The sequence below is a fragment of the Bos indicus genome, chromosome 7 (genome assembly GCF_029378745.1).
Source record: "Bos indicus isolate NIAB-ARS_2022 breed Sahiwal x Tharparkar chromosome 7, NIAB-ARS_B.indTharparkar_mat_pri_1.0, whole genome shotgun sequence".
Classification (NCBI taxonomy): Eukaryota; Metazoa; Chordata; class Mammalia; order Artiodactyla; family Bovidae; genus Bos; species Bos indicus.
The window spans coordinates 53,376,560-53,392,858 of NC_091766.1; the positions used below are offsets into that span (position 1 = coordinate 53,376,560).

Sequence of the window (16,299 nt, forward strand, 5' to 3'; positions counted from 1 at the left end):
ATATTGGAGCTTCAGCTTCAGCATCAGTCCTTCCAATGAATATTCAGGACTGATTTCCTTTAGGATTGACTGGTTTGATCTCCTTACAGTCCAAGGGATTCTCAAGAGTCTTCTCCAACACCACAATTCAAAAGCATCATGTAATAAAGGGTAATATGTTCATAATGATGGTTAAGTATGAAGGTTTAAGTGTTTAGTTCCAGGTTCTCCATACTACCTCATCTAGTCCTTCCTGAACCCTAGGATGTAGATATTATGAACCCTCCTTCTTCATTCAGATGAAGAAACTGAATCCCAGGGAGGTTAAGTCATTGCTCAAGGCCACAGATCCAGGAAAGGATTGGTCTGTTACTTGAACCCAGACATTCTGACTTCAGATGTTAGTATTGGTAGTGCTGTAACCTCCCTGAAAAGTTCTTAACAGTATTTGGCATGTAGTGAAAACATGCTCATGTTACCTCTTATTATTGTAAATATTTTTGGAGCAGAGCTATTTAAATGGTCAGGTTGCAATTCTTTTCTAATGAGACATACAGAGCACTGAGATGTTTGGAAATTCCCTAGTGCCATGCTGCCAAGGGGTTACAGAACTGAAATGAAAAGCTGTGGGTACTGGAGGCTCCACGCTGCACTGAAGAGAGTGCTAATTGACTTGTAAGCTGAGCACTTACCAGATAGGTTATCCCATTCCATGCTAAGACAACCCATTTTAGGAAACAGGTGCCCAGGAGCCTAGCCTTGCTCCCCCTGCTCCCCAGAAGCTCCTTCCAGGTTGCTCATCCCACACCACTTCTCCCCATCTGAGCCCAGGGACCAATGTCAGCAGACCGAGCACACATCGGAGCACAGAAGCAGCCTGAGAGCGTGGGGTCTGGCCTCAGGTGTGGGTGCCTTGGCAGCCAGCTGCAGCCCCTCATGATCACCCTAGCCACAGTACATGCTGCTCCCTGCAGGGCGCCTCAGCCTGGGCACACCTGCTCACTCCCTGTCCCCTCCACTTCCTTCTGCCCTGGATTTCCAGACAGAGTCCAAAATGGGTTCACATCAAATAAGATTTGTTTTCTTTCAGTGTAATTTTCCGTTTATAGACAGCCTTCTCGCAGGAGGCACTGTCCTCCTTCCTCTGTCTCGGTTTTTTTCTGGGTGTTTGGGGATAAACTCCTGGTGGTGGTTTTGGAGCCCTGTGGTCAGCAGTCCAGCCGGTCATTCATTCAGAGTGTCTCCAGAAAGCCTGCCCTTACGCTTACAAGAGCTTATGCTGATTTCTGTGGCCTCTGAGCCGTCTATGGAACTGTGCCCATGTAGCTAAGTGTTAAGAAATATCTGACCTGGGCCAGCAGGATCCTTATCTGCAGGCTCATCCTGGTGAGATGACGCAGATGATAATTACAGCATTATAATAGCAGCCGATCCTCTTTGACACTCCTCTAAGTGCTGAAAGGGATTCCATTATTCCTGTGAGATAGGTGCTGTTTGGACCCCCTTTACAGAGGTGAGGAAATAAGCACCCAGAATTAACAGTCCTGGCTGACCAGGGGGTGTATGGGATCCAGCCCTGCTGACCTCTCTGGCCCAGCCACCCTACCACCCCCCTCCGACCCTTTGATCTAACCACACCAGCTTTGGTTTCATCCCTTGGATACACAGTGTGACCTCCTGCACAGGTCCTTTGCACATGCTTTCCCTCTGCCAGGACCCCCGTTGCCTTCACTCCACAGCTAATTCACCCTGAGCCATCTTTCACATCTCAACTGCGTTACTCAAAGATGTCCTACTCAACCTTCCCTGACCACATGTCCCATTAAAACTCTCATGGTGCTGCCTGCCTCTCCTCCATGGTGCTGGTCAAAGTTTAAACTCTATTTTTATTTGTGCCCTTTACCAGTCAATGTCTGGCTCTCCCCCAGACTGTGGCTCCATGAGAGCAGAAGCTTGAAAGTGCTGCCTTGTATGTAATTCTATCATTGCACTTACCATGCTGAACTGAAATGATTTGTTTATTCATCTGTCTCATCCCTTGGTCTAATGAGTTTCCTAAGGGCAGTATCCAGGTCTTTTTCTAACACAGAACTCAGCTCAGTAATTACTTGGTGAATTGAATTGAATGACTGGGATTTAATTGAACAGAATAACTTGGGGAAGGGCACCTGAAAGTTCAGAACTTTGGATGGAGCAAGTCCACATATACTCTATCAGAATCACCCCCTGTGGAAATCTGGAGTGATGTTTGAGAGAAGGTTAGTGTTTTTAAAAAGCCAGGTTCACTTATAATTTGGATAGCAAACTAGGAGGATCTATGACTTTCCTTAAGAAGCATCATATTATGGTTATAAATCCAAGAGAAGTGAAGACGACATGGTGTCTGCCTGTCCGAGGTTCATCTGAAGTTTAGTAAAAATCAGAGCATAAATAACAAGTGGAATCTCATGGAAGTTGTGCTGGGATTTGGCTCCTCAAGCCCTCAGCCTTGCGTCATTTCCTTATCTGTCCTGGATGACCTTGCCTGGCTCACTTCCCAGTGCGGTTATTGCTGTCTTTGACTCCATAAATGTTGTGGTCTGGTTGCAAGGAAGTATTCTCATCTTTGGAGCTGATCCTTTCCATGACCTGATGCCCCCTAGTCTGGCAGATGGTCCCTAGGGATTACTTGAATGAGACTGAGAGAGGCAGAAAGGGAAAAGGGGCTTCCCTTTTGCCCAGAGGATGAGCAGGGCCAGGGGCAAGCTGCCCATTAGAGGCTGGTGCTGACCCAGCAGGGTTTATGAAGAAAAGTGCCAGGTGACTGTGGGCTCTCGCATCCAGACAGGACCTGGCCTCAGCTCTGCCCACCCTGGCTCCAAAGGAAACAGGCAGTTTTTCAGAAAAGCTGTTTTCATTCATCATGCCTCCTCCTTCCTATCAAAACAGATTATGAGCGTGTACTTTGGAGGATTGAACAGCACCCTTTAAGAAGTTAGAAGCCATTTCTGAGTTGAGAGGATTAACCTAGTTAAATTTAATAGTAGTGGCACATCATAGATTAGCAGGTAATTTGAAAGAACATGATTGAGGCTCCAGTAACCCATTATGATGTGCATAGTTTTTCAACTATTTTGCAATAACAATACCACCTGGTTATCACCTGTGAGGGATTAAAGTAACACTATCCTCTTATCCCCGTGTGAAAACCTCTGGCACATAGCAGGTGCTCAGCAGTATTTGTTAAAGGAATAGAAGAAATATGAGGCTGTTCTAAAGTTCTGAGAACTTTCTAAAATGGGACAGAAACCCACAGTTTTTAATAGACTTTGCCCAAATGCATTGGGTAATGGCACATACAGCTGCTTGCTGTTCTCCTTGGGTTTCTAGATCCAGTTCCCACTCATTCAAAATTAGGAATGTATTCCTGACAGCCAACTTACAAGGAATCCCAAGGCTTAACTCAGATCTAAGGAGGGTATTTTTTTTTTTAAGTCACCAAGGAATCATTCTTAAAGAGGAGACAGAGTCCTGTGTAACCTGAAAATGTAGCACAAATATTGAAAAAGAACATCCTGGGGCTTCAATGGCTAAGGCAGAGGAAACTCAAAGCTGTGTTGAGGTTAGAATTGGAGCCGCTTTCCAAACTGAAAATCAGACTTGTCCTGTCTTTGGCGGGCTGGACACAGGCTGGTGCAGAGGAGCCCAAGTCCAGAAGAGGGCGCTCCAAGCTAAGGGTGCTGACGCAGCTGGGAACTCAGGGTCCTTGAAAGAGGCTGTTCATGCTTCATCTTTGTTTGTCCTGCCTGTTTTTGTGTTCTCCGTAGAAATGAGAGGGGCTTTTCCCTCTTCTCTGCCAAAGAATGGTATTCCGAAAATATAATTAAGCTGATGATTTCACAGATTAAATGCCAAATCCTAGGTGTAAAATTATGTTTACAAAAATTTTTGATAGCCTTCAACCTTTGGTCTCCCTGAAATCTGTGAACAAATTTCCCACATCATGGCTCTTCTAACTTATTTCAGTGGGCCCTTGGGAATCAGTATCTTTTTCAGATATTGACTCTAGTCCTAGAAGATGGTTATTCAAGAAGAGTAGACTGTCATTTTCTCTCTCTGCAAGTGCTTTGTGTTTGTTCCGCCTTTATCAGGTTAATGAATTAAAGTTACCTATGCGTAAGTACCACCATACCCGCAGCATCTTGATTAAAAAGAAATCTGTACAGTCATAAGACTGGTATACATCAAAGCCTTGTTTTCAGTTGTATAAGCTCCCTTGGAAATACACCTTCTTCCCTGCCTTTTTCACCCCCAGGCCCTGAGGAGAAAGCAGACAAATCCAGCAAGTCTTCAAGGAGACATCACACTGTGTACAGACTCTGATTGGTAAGTCCAATGTTAAGAATTTGTCTTATGGAGGGATTCACCCTAGGACCCAGAGATCAATGTCTAAAGTTCACATAGGCACTGTTTCCCATAACAAGAACTGGGAAACCATGCTGCATCAATAACAGAATGATAAAATAAATTATATAGTCAAGCAAATACCAGGCAGCCATAAAAAGAGAGCTAGACGTATGGGGAAAAGAAAGCCCTAGAACAGTATGTGTGGAATTATCCCATAACTGGTTTTCAAAATTATATGTGTATCCATAGATACATAGAAACCTGAAAAAACGATTACCTTGGATTGTGGAATGGAGTTGGTGAAAGTATATTGGGCATATTCTTCTCATTTAAAGGAAAAACAATAACACTTGTACAGCCTTCTGGAAAGAGAGCAAGAATGCTGTGCTCTCAGCCTGTCCCTTCAACCCCAAACCCGCTCGATGTCTTCCCCTAAAGATTCGTTCCCACCCTCCCTGGGGCCCTCTTGCTCCCACTTCACTCTTAGCTTTCCCCATGGCCAAGCTTCCCCTCACCGGTGTCACTGCCTCCAGCCCCTCTCAGTCACCCTCAGCCCTCTGGAGTCCTCCTTCCACCAAAACTGCCTCTGGGAAAGCTCGCCCGTGATGTTCTCCAAAACTGGGACTGCAAACTGGTGGCCCGTGAGCCAGAGGCGGCTGAGGCTGTGCGGTTTGCTGGAGCTGTGCTTGGGTTGTAGTTGCTCTCAATCGATTCGACATTACCAGTTGGGAGGTTAACCTGGACCCGGCACTGTCCTCTCTTTAACCATCCGGAGATCTGACCCGCTGCACCCACCATCAGACTGAGGGGCAGCCCGACCCAGGGTCTCCACTGCTCCCTCCTGTGGGTTCTTCTGCTTCCACAGGCAGTAGAACTTTCCAGTCCCATTCGAAACCATTCTGTTCTCTCTGGTTTCAACCATTGCTCTGGCTTTCAGGTCTTCCTCTTTCTTTCCTTTTTGATTTTTTTTAGCAGCTTTTCATGGCTTTGTCCTTTGGCCCCTCCTTGGATGTTCAGACCCCTCAGGGGTCTGCCCCACGTGTCTTCTCTCAACCATGTACCTGCTCTCCTCCTCTCCCAGCACGCCCTTGTCTGCGTCAACTTCGGCCCATGTCTCCAAAATCCCAAATTGCCTCTGCCTTAATGAATGACAGTACGGTGGTTACAAAGTAACCCAAACTATAAACCTTGGTCATATTCCCTTTCCCTCGCTTCCCACAGGCATTTCCTAATGATTTGACCTAAGTATGCCTTACGTCTTCATTCCTCTCCTTCCCGACCATCAGTGTCTTGGGCCAGGATGGTGAAATCTTGACCCCAATCTGAGGCAATTGCTTCTAATTTTTCCCTCTGTAGCTTATTCCTCTTACTCACCCGCAACACCTCCAGCCTTGTCCTTCCAAACCACAAATCTGATCATGCCTCACGTATGCATGCATGTGTGCTAAGTCGCTTCAGTCATATCCGACTCTTTGCGACCCTATGGACTGTGGCCCACCAGGCTCCTCTGTCCATGGGGATTCTCCAGCAAGACTACTGGAGTGGGTTGTCATGCCCTCTTCCAGGGGATCTTCCCCATCCAGGGATCAAACACAGGTCTCCTGTGCCTCCTGCATAGCATCCTTGCTCAAATACCCTTCCATATTCTTCACTGCCCACAGGCCAAAGCCCAAACTTCTTAGTTTGGCATTCAAGGCTCTTTACGATCTAGTTCTAGCCTTTATTTGTTCGGGCAACAAACTGAGGACCGATGGTATGTCAGGCCTTGGAGGTACTTGGGTGAAAAAATTAACTCCTTTTCCCTGTCTTTATGGGACCACATTTTACCTGGAACTTCACAGAGAACACTGCACACACACGCGCACACATACACACCACACACACACACACGTGACTTAAATGACAGAGGAAGAAAAATTCAATATCAGGAAACAAAGGCAGAGAATAAAGAGTAAATTCAACTTTAGAATAGTCAGGCAAGACTCCCCAAGGAGGTGACATTTAAGCTGAGACCTTCTGAAGGAGGAGAAGGTGCAGAGATGGGGGGTAGCTCACCAGCAAAACCCCTCCTTCTCATGCCCGCCTATCTTCACTCCCTTTTTAAAAAACCTGTTCTCTACTCCATGGACACTGAACCACCATCTCTGCCTGTAGGTGCTGTGCTGTGGGGGTGCTTCTGCCCCAACTGTGATCCTCTCAGGGAGGAACGTTGTTGTTCATTTGGGCCTCTGGTGCTTTATACATACTAGACTGAGATGAAAAAGTGGGATGAAATGCTGAGGAGAGAGGGAAAAGTAGATAGATCAATGGTTGGGTAGGTGAATGGATGGATGGGTAGGTGGATGGGTGGATGGGTGGGTGGATGGGTGGATGGGTAGGTGGGTGGGTGGGTGGATGGGTAGGTGGGTGGGTGGGTGGGTGGATGGGTAGGTGGGTGGGTAGGTGGATGGGTAGGTGGGTGGGTGGGTGGGTGGATGGGTGGGTGGGTGGGTGGGTAGGTGGGTGGGTAGGTGGATGGGTAGGTGGGTGGGTGGGTGGGTAGGTGTGTGGGTGGATGGGTAGGTGGGTGGGTGGGTGGGTAGATGGATGGGTGGATGGGTAGGTGGGTGGGTGGGTGGATGGGCAGATGGATGGGAACACACATGCTTTGAGCTGAGCTGGGTGTAGTGTCTTTGGGGTACAGTTACATGACCAACAAAGCTGAGGTCTTGGGTTTGCTGGAGGTGATTTATGCTGGGAGAAGAGTCACTGTTAAAGAGTGCTCACTCAGGTTCTCTACCAATTTGTTCACTAGTCCACTTTGGTCACTTTTTTGGGCAATTTTTTTTTACAAATATGAAACAATAACATTAACATTTTTTCTTCAGTAAACAGCTCTTGCCTCAAATCTTAAGGGGAATTTTTAGATAGATAAGTGAGAGACCATGTATCCAGTGGTCCAGTCTTCAGCCTCTGTAGCTAAATCACTGTGCTTCCAACACTGATGCCAACACATACATGAGAGATCCCGGGGGACCTCACCGAGCCCCCAGCTTCTTTATGAAACACAACCACCAGTAGTCCTCACTTTCACAGTGTCGCTGGGAGGATTCGATGACATGTGTGTTAGCACAGCACCTATAATAAAGGAAGGGCTCAAAAACTCAGAGGAGCCACTGTTCGAGAGGTGATGTTTTCTCAGCCTGGCCCTTCCGCACATCTCCAAAAGCTTCTAAAGGATCTGAGCCAAACATGACAAAGGACGTGCACTTTGAACTGATTTTCTGGTTGTAGAGGAGAGTTGCCCAGACACTCCTAGACCCTACAGTGGACCCTCAGAAACAACTGCACACACAGCCACACTCAGGCTGAGGTTGGATTCTGAGTCCCGTGCCCACTGCCCATGCAGCCTGGTCACTGCTGAGTGAATCAGCCCTCCAAGGCCCCAGGTGGCACGTCACCAGTTTCATCACACAATGTGACTGGAGCGTCTTCATTCATCTGTCATCTGGGCTTCTTCCCAAGACCTCACGTGTTAGGTGGCTGAAAAGCAGCAATGTCAGTCTCACCCAGAATAGGAATCCGAACAGCCCTCTTGGGTGACGCCCCAGCCCAGAGAGCCCCCTGTCTTTGGCCACTCTACCTGCCCCTGTCTGAAGCATCATCTAGCTGTAACGGGAGCGGATGTCCCTCAGCCTCTTACTGGAAATGTCAAGACCCTCACTCAGGGCCTCTGGGGCCCGAGGTCTCCGTGTGGAGCCCTCCGCCTGCTCTTGAACTGCCCGACACAGCCTTCCCAACATGGCCTTCCCGACACGGCCTTCACAGCTCAAGTTGAGGCCCTGGTTCCACTCGGTTTAGCTGGGGCCCAGGGTGACTCCCTGGCTAAGTGGCTCTTGCTGGCCATGGCCCCTCTGGGTGTCTGCCTCCCAGCCTAGGAGACCTGTCCCTGGTCCTGCTACAGGTCGCCATACAGTGGCCTCTGGCCCTCATCACCCAGGAACAGCTGGAAGTCTGGAGTCCAGGCTGCATCCACTTGCCAGGGGCTCAGGCCTGTCCACCCTCTCAACTCTCCAGGCCTCCCTATGTGGCAGGCCCAGGGTTCCTCTCAACTCACTGGGATGTCATCAGAGCCATAGCTGCCTCCAGCCTCTGCACACACACAGGCAGATTGTCCTCAAGGCTGACCCCCAGCAGCGGGCGGGCAGCCCCTACACAGCAGCAGAAGCTCTGTAGTTTGTCTGCCAGGTCCGGCCCGCCCTGTGTTAAAAGGGAACTTAAGCAGTTTCACAAATCTTGGCAGTTGGGTTGACTGCCCTCTTTTTCCGCGTTCCAATTTCCCTCCCTGGCTCTGGGTGCCAGGCCTCCTGACCCAGCCTCTGGGAAGGGAGGCTCCAAATGGAACATGGTTTAGAGGCAGCAGGATGGGGTGAGAGGGATCAAAATACATCGCTTCATTTTTGCAAAGTATACGCCCTCATCCAACCACTCCTCCTCCAGGCCTACTGTGGCTCATGGAGCCAGCGTCCTTTAAGGCATTTTTCTTTGCTACATTCTTAGTTGTGTTCATTCAGTGGCATTGTTGAGCACCTGCGACAGGCATGCATTGTTCTGGGACTCAAGTCAGTTGCTGTCTCACAAACATAATTTAGATATTCTCATCTCCATATGGAGAGATACTCAGGATCACTAACCTTCAGGGCTGTGCAGACCAAAACCACAATGAGATGCCATTTACATCTACTAAGATAGCTGTAACCAAAAGACAGATAATAACAGGTGTCGACAAGGATATGGGGAAATTGGAGCCCCTATACATTGTGGGTGGAAATATAAAATTGGTGAACCACATTGGAAAACAATTAGACAGTTCCTCAAATGGTTGTCCAAGGGTTACCATATGACCCAACAAAACCACTCCTAAGGACATACCTAAGATAAGTGAAAACATGTGTTTGTACAAAAACATATAATAATGTTCAGAGCAGCTTTGTTTATAATAGCCAAAAAGTGGAAATAGCCCAAATGTCCAACAAATCATGAATGAATGGATAAATAAAATGTGGTGTATTCATACAATGGAGTATTACTGGACAATAAAAAGGATTGAAGTACTGAAAAAATGAAGGGATGGAGCCAAAGGAAAAACAACACCCAGTTGTGGATGGGACTGGTGATAGAAGCAAGGTTTGATGCTGTAAAGAGCAATATTGCATATGAACCTGGAATGTTAGGTCCATGAATCAAGGCAAATTGGAAGTGGTCAAGCAGGAGATCGCAAGAGTAAAGCTGAAACTCCAATACTTTGGATACCTGATGCGAAGAGCTGACTCATTTGAAAAGACCCTGATGCTGGGAAAGATTGAGGGCAGGAGGAGAAGGGGACGACAGAGGATGAGATGGTTGGATGGCATCACTGACTCGATGGACATGGGTTTGGGTGGACTCCAGGAGTTGGTGATGGACAGGGAGGTCTGGCGTGCCGTGGTTCATGGAGTTGCAAAGAGTTGAACATGACTGAGTAACTGAACTGAACTGAACTGATCCAACATGGATGAATCTTGAAAACAATATGATAGTGAAAGAAGCTAGTCACAAACACCTATATAGCATATGATTAATTTATATAAAATGTCCAGAATTGGCAAGTTCATAGAAATAGGAAGTAGATTTGTGGTTGCCAGGGCCTGGGAGAGGAGGGATGGGGCAGCGATAGTCTAGTGAGTGTGTAAGTGTTAGCACGATGCAAATGCCCTGAGATTAGATGGTGGCAATAGTTGCACTACTCTGTCAATATAATAAAATCTATTGAATTGTATGCTTTATATGGGTGAATTGTATGGTATATAAATTACATCTCAATAAAGCAGTTAAAAAAATGTCTTCATCTCATTCTCTAACTGACTCTCCCTTTCCTAGTTTCTTAGCCCTCCTGGGACAAGCATGAACTCAAGACCTCCAGCAATTAGAGTCCAGTACTTGGTGACTAGACTTCAATTTAATGATTTTCAAACCATCCTTTTCCATTAGAAGTGAAGCTTCAGGGACTTCTTTGGTGACCCGGTGGCTGAGACTCCACGCTTCCATTCAGGGGTTCCAGGTTGGATTCATGGTTGGGGAATGGATCCCACATACCACAACCAAGAGTCCTCATGCCACATCTAAAGATCCCACATGCTACAGCTAAAGATTCTGCAAGCTGCAACGAAGATGGAAGAAGATCCGGTATGCCACAGTTAAGACCTAGTGCAGCCAGATAAGTAATAAACATTTATTAAGGAAAAAAAATGAAGCTTCAGGATAGCAGTGACCACAGCAGGGGAAGGACAGGGTGGGACAAATTGAGAGAGTAGCATCGAAACGTATACATTACCATATATAAAATAGATAGCTAATGGGGAGTTACTGTGTAACCCAGGGAGCTCACCCTAATACTCTGACAACCTGGAGGAGTGGGATGGGGTAGGGGGATGGTCAAGAGGGAGAGGACAAATATATACTTATGGTTGATTCATGTTCTTGTGTGGCAGAAGCCAACACAATGTTGTAAAGCTATTATCTTCCAATTAAAAATTAAAAAAAAAGAGATCAGAGACTCTTGTTTTATTCATACCCAGCATGCTTGACATAGGGTCTGGCACATGGTAGGGTACCACAGAGGTGTGTCAAACGAACAGATGCTTCACGGTGCTCATATCCTAAATGGAGGCAGAAGCCCAGCATTGGCCACGGGTCATTCATTCCCTCAGCACATATCCACTGTGTCCTCATGACCCTCGGATGGAGTAAATGTACAAAGCAGACAGGTCTTTACTCTGAGGGACTCCGAGCAAAGGAAACCTGTACTGAGCAGGGTTAATGCTTTGATCAAACACTGAAAATAAATAATAATGAACCTTCAGTAAAAGTTTACATAGATGGGAAGTGGAAATTATGTTAAAGGGGGCTTTGTGGGAAGTTAGACTGAGTTGAGACAGCCATGCAGTAAAGAAGAGAGATTCTGAAGGATAGAGGCAGAGTGAGAAGAAGCTTAATCAGAAAAAAAGAAAGAAAATGGGCATTTTTCAGTACAGTGATTCTGCCAGTTAGGAGGTGTGTCCACCTTGTGATTTTAATTTCTCAATGAAGTGGGGAGTAGTATTCAGAAAGTGGAAAGTGCCAAGTACCCTCCTTCATCTCCTGTGTCAGGAAAGCTCTGAGAAGAGATGTGCAGGGAAAGCGTGACTCAGTGGCCACGAGAGGAGGGAACCAGAGTGTTTCAAAGAGATGGCAGAGATTTCATTAAAGTGCGACTGCCTCCTTCACTTTGGAAAATTGTGGGAAGGAAAGCTGAGAGGTCAGGACACCCGGCAAGCAGATACACAGTGACACAGGCTGGGAAACCAAGAGGCCAGCTTATAGCTGCACAGCCCGTGGCAGGTGATGGAGGTCTTGGCAAGAAAAATTAAGGAACCTTGGCCAGTTGGCTTTGTCCACACATAACCATCTCATTCCACGTCTCTTTTCTCTGTATTTTCATTTGGACACACGGGGATTCTAGAAAGCCTTAAATGAAAAGGAGGTATGAAACAAGGCTAGGAAGTGATTAATATGTGAATAACGCTCTTGAACAAGGCAGGGTTAGGCCAAAGAGTTAAGACACTTGGGAAGATGGGAGGAGGCAAGGAAGATGTGGGAAGAATAAAGTTCAGGGTCAAGGATGATGCTGCAAAATCTGGTACAGATCACCAGCTGGAGTTTGGGAAAAAGGAGATGTGGGTCAGAGAGAGACCCAGGACTGAGGAGGCTTATGAACTCAGAGACGAAAGAGCAGAGCTGAAAGGTCTTCCTGAATGGGTCACCTGGGCTGGCAACCAGAGGCTGATGCATCCCCAGAGTTCAGAGGAGCTTGAGATTCGGAGTGAGTCCAGGCACAGATGAGACTGTGAAGAGCAATGAAGCAAAGTTTTCTTTTCTCTTGAAAAGTGACTCTGTTGTGTTTTTGGTTTGCTTAGTTGGCTGACCACCAGAAGGAAGAAATGGCAAAGATGGCCCATCTGCCTCAGAGGCAGTGTGGCCTGGTGGTTAGGCACAGGGGTTGTGGGCACAGGAGGTTGCTGAGCACCCTTCTGGGCTCCGAGGCTCCATAGTGCTGTGTCACTGACCATGGCACAGGCTCTGCTGCTCTAAGTGGTGTGTCCCCCTCCCTAACAGCGGGGGTGATCAAGGGCTATTGTTAGCTTGAGATAAAATAGCCAAGGCAAGGCTTTTAGTGCATCATGGCACTTAGAACCTTTTCTCAAGCCTCAGATGCAGTTTTCCTTTGGTATTTTAACATCTCTGATATTAGGATGTACAGCATTGATTTCAGTGGTACATAAAATACAGTTTATGGTGCCTTAGATTTGATCTGGGAGAAGGCAATGGCACCCCACTCCAGTACTCTTGCCTAGAAAATCCCATGGACGGAGGAGCCTGGTAGGCTGCAGTCCATGGAGTCACAAAGAGTCGGACACGACTGAACAACTTCACTTTCCCTTTTCACTTTCACGCATTGGAGAAGGAAATGGCGACCCACTCCTGTGTTCTTGCCTGGAGAATCCCAGGGACAGCGCAGCCTGGTGGGCTGCCGTCTATGGGGTCGCACAGAGTCGGACACGACTGAAGCGACTTAGCAGCAGCAGATTTGATCTGGAAGTAGACAGCCAGTAAGTGGCAGTGGAGGTGTTTTGTGTCATTCTCCCTGGGCCAGACTCATGGCTCTGTCCACATCTTGGGGTCCCCTCTTCTCTCTGCACTGATTGAGCCTTTTCCCTGGGGGACAGTTAGGCTTCCCTTGTAGCTCAGTCAGTGAAGAATCTGCCTGCAATGCAGGAGACATGGGTTCGATTCCTGGGTTGGGAAGATCTGGAGAAGGTAATGGCAACCCACTCCAGTATTCTTGCCTGGAGAATCCCATGGACAAGGAGCCTGGCAGGTTACAGCTGATGGGATTGCAAGAGTTGGACACGACTGAGCAACTAAGCATGGCATGGCCCCTGGGGGACAGGAACTTGGGCCCTGCAGTTAGGCCTGCTGAAGCTAAGTCTTATCTTGGCTACTACTCTCTGTGGCTACTACTGTCTGTGTGACCCAAGCTAAGCACATCGCCTCTCTGAACCTCAGTTTCCTCTGCTCTGCAAGGGAGAAATATTACCTACATTCATAGGGTTATCAGATGAGGATAAGAGGAGACAAAGTTATATAAAGTGCTTAGCACAGTGCCACATTGGATAAATGTTAGATGATGATACAAATAAACAATGTTACCTTAGGTAGCAAAGTTACACTTTGTTACAAGTATTACTATTCCTGAGGTATCTTGGGAGCTGACACAAACATTCATCTCAAACTCTCAATGGGAGGGATCTCAGAACCCAAATCCATCCTCCTGCCCTGTGATGGTGGCTGAGGTTGCAACCTCCCACTGCCTCACCTGGAACCCTTCTCGCACTTCCTGCCCTGCTCCTTTCTCAGCACTCCCCTGCACTACCCTCAGGACCCTGGACTCATTACTTCAGGAATTGTTTTTCTTGGGAAGTGGACTGGCTTGCTCCCTCCTTGGGAAAGACCATCCCAAACCCTGGCTGGGGTTTTGTCAAGCAGTTAATCACCGGAGACCTCCCTCATCAAGACTTCTCTGTGGCTTCATCTTCCTGTCTCCTCTTAAGTGCCCTGACTCACTTCACAAAGCTGTCTGCCTCTGTCCTTGCTGGCATCCTCTACCCTAAATGTAAATACCATATTTTTCTCAAAGCTTCTTACCTCTGCCTAATGAGTCTTATGTATCAGAATCAATCATGCTTTACATTTATAACGTTTGTAACTCACGCGCCCAGAGCCTCCCCGGGTCTTCAGATCCCCACTTGGTCTTTCCCATTCACAGCTCTCCATGGTCCTGAGGGCATCGCACAGCCTTCCTCTTCAAGTGCCACAAGCAAGCCTTTCCTTGTGGGGGAGGCTACAGAGCCTCACGGAGAGATAGGTTTGTCCAGTCCCTTTCTTGAGCCCTCCTAATCTTTCTCATCATTTTCCAGCATAGAAGATAGAACTAATGAGTTTTCCCCAGGAAAGCCCTTCTCTTTTGAGGTAAGACACCCCACCCCAACCCTACCCCTACCTTGCAATCTGCCTTGTGCTGCCTTTTATAACTGGCCTGCCTCTTTGCACCAAACCTAGGGGCAGGAAACTCAAAGACTTTTGCCTGCACCGTGGCTGGGGGATTCCAGGGTAACACAAGCCTCTCAGGTATGGAATGGCATCAGATTAAAATCTCAGACTTTGTCAATGAAACAGCCACTAGCTCCCCCTCAAGCTCTTTATCAGGGGGCTGGATCTGGAGGAGCATGGTAGGCCTGCCCCTCGGGGAAGCTGTGGAATCTCTAGTCTTCACTGCGTTTGTAACAGAATGACTCTCGTGGTCTTAAGGAGTGTGTCCCAAATGTCTTGGCTTCTCAAAACTGGTTTCTGCTCCCTTAAAAATCTTCTGGACAGAGTGCCGTGTGCTGAAAGGGATGGGGCAGATTTCACAAAATGCAGCAGCAGCCACATGGCATCATTGAGTTGAGAAAGCACGGCACGTTAGACACAAGTCCCCACGTTTACTTCTTTATCAGCCTGTTCATCTGCCTGCCTGTCTATACATCCTCTGATATGTTTAGAGAAGGACATGTGGCGTATAGGCCAGGATATGAATGAAGCTGAGGGTGGTGTATAAAGGCGTCTGTAGGATAGCGAGATGAGGAGCCTCAAGGCACCCTCTCCGGAGTCCCTCCCAGGCCACGGGAGGGACAGACAGCAAGAAGGCAGGAGTGATGCCTTCCCCCTGTCAGACGTCCCCACTGCAGTGTGTCCTGGGGGCTCTGAGAGGCCGCAGTGTCTAATGCTGTCAGGCTTCGGAGCCCAGGGCTCAGAACCTTCCTGAAGGTTCTGTGGGGCGAGCTCCGACCTCGCTCATCCCAGAAAGGAATGGAGGAGGCGCCCAGCTGGCTGGTGGCGGCTGCGTGTCCAGCCATCCGGGAAAGAGGCCCTTTCGCCTCCCCAGCCTTCCCGCTGCAGCTCTCCCCTCTGGCCCAGCTCCCAGGATGTGGGATGCCAAGCAGTTCCCGCCTCCTCCCCCTGCTCCCCACATCCCACCTTGCTCACAAAGGCAGGTCTGTCTGGAGCTGAGCAGGGCAGGCCCACGGGGAGGGCTGGTGCTCCACACCACACCCTTTCCTTACGGAAACGGACAGGTCTTGTCCAGTGACGGGGAGAGGGAGTTCCCCTCGTGGAATACCTCCTCTCAAGCTCAGCAGAGAGGCAGCGGGTGTATGTAAGTGGGAAGTTCTCTGCATGTCTGGTCAAAAGAGGGCTGTGAGTGCAGCACGTCACCACCCAAGCCAAGTCAGAGTAAATGCTCCCGCATTCAACAAGTCGCCTTCTAACCCTTTGCTCCTGAGTCAGTCAGAAATGTTTACTTTGCTTTGAAAATGGCCTCCATTTCCTAGTTAATATGCGTAAGAGAAGATGCTGCCACTCAGCATTGTGCTTTTGCCCAGCGATTGTGACCTGCAGTATGACCTTGAGAAGACTGCCCTGGGCTTCACTGTCTCCATTCACTTGACTTCACTACACCTAGTAAGGGCCCATGCATCCTACTGTTAGGCACATGGACTTGACAAGACACTGCAAGGGAATAAAGGTGGAGATGAAGTCCAAGTGTAAGCTCTGAAGTCTGGCTTCCTGGACTTAAATCCGGAGGGTCAGCTCACCTGTCTGAGCATCAGGTTACTTGACCTGTGATAGCCCCCACCCCGCATTGTTCGTTATGAGGGTGCAACAGGGTAACATGAGTAACCTCAGTTGGCACAGCCCCTGGCACATCTGGTCTCTGTAGCTGTTATTTTGTTAGTTATTCAGAATAAATAAGACAAGTTCCCTGTCCTTGATGGAGGG

The 16,299-nt window shown here is 48.1% G+C and overlaps 2 protein-coding genes across 11 annotated transcripts in view; one reads left to right on the forward strand and one right to left on the reverse strand.

Moving 5' to 3' along the window:
* The window catches only part of LOC109562158 (uncharacterized), a 446,088-nt gene that overhangs the window by 335,366 nt on the left and 94,423 nt on the right, over positions 1–16,299 (forward strand). For 2 of the 5 annotated variants that reach the window (XM_070792111.1, XM_070792110.1), the window contains 3 exons: positions 4,274–4,344; positions 14,400–14,451; positions 14,542–14,610. The gene's annotated coding sequence lies outside the window, so the exon portion shown is untranslated. The other 3 variants (XM_070792108.1, XM_070792106.1, XM_070792107.1) reach the window with 3 other exon arrangements.
* The window catches only part of FGF1 (fibroblast growth factor 1), a 107,030-nt gene that overhangs the window by 63,869 nt on the left and 26,862 nt on the right, over positions 1–16,299 (reverse strand). The window lies entirely within an intron of this gene.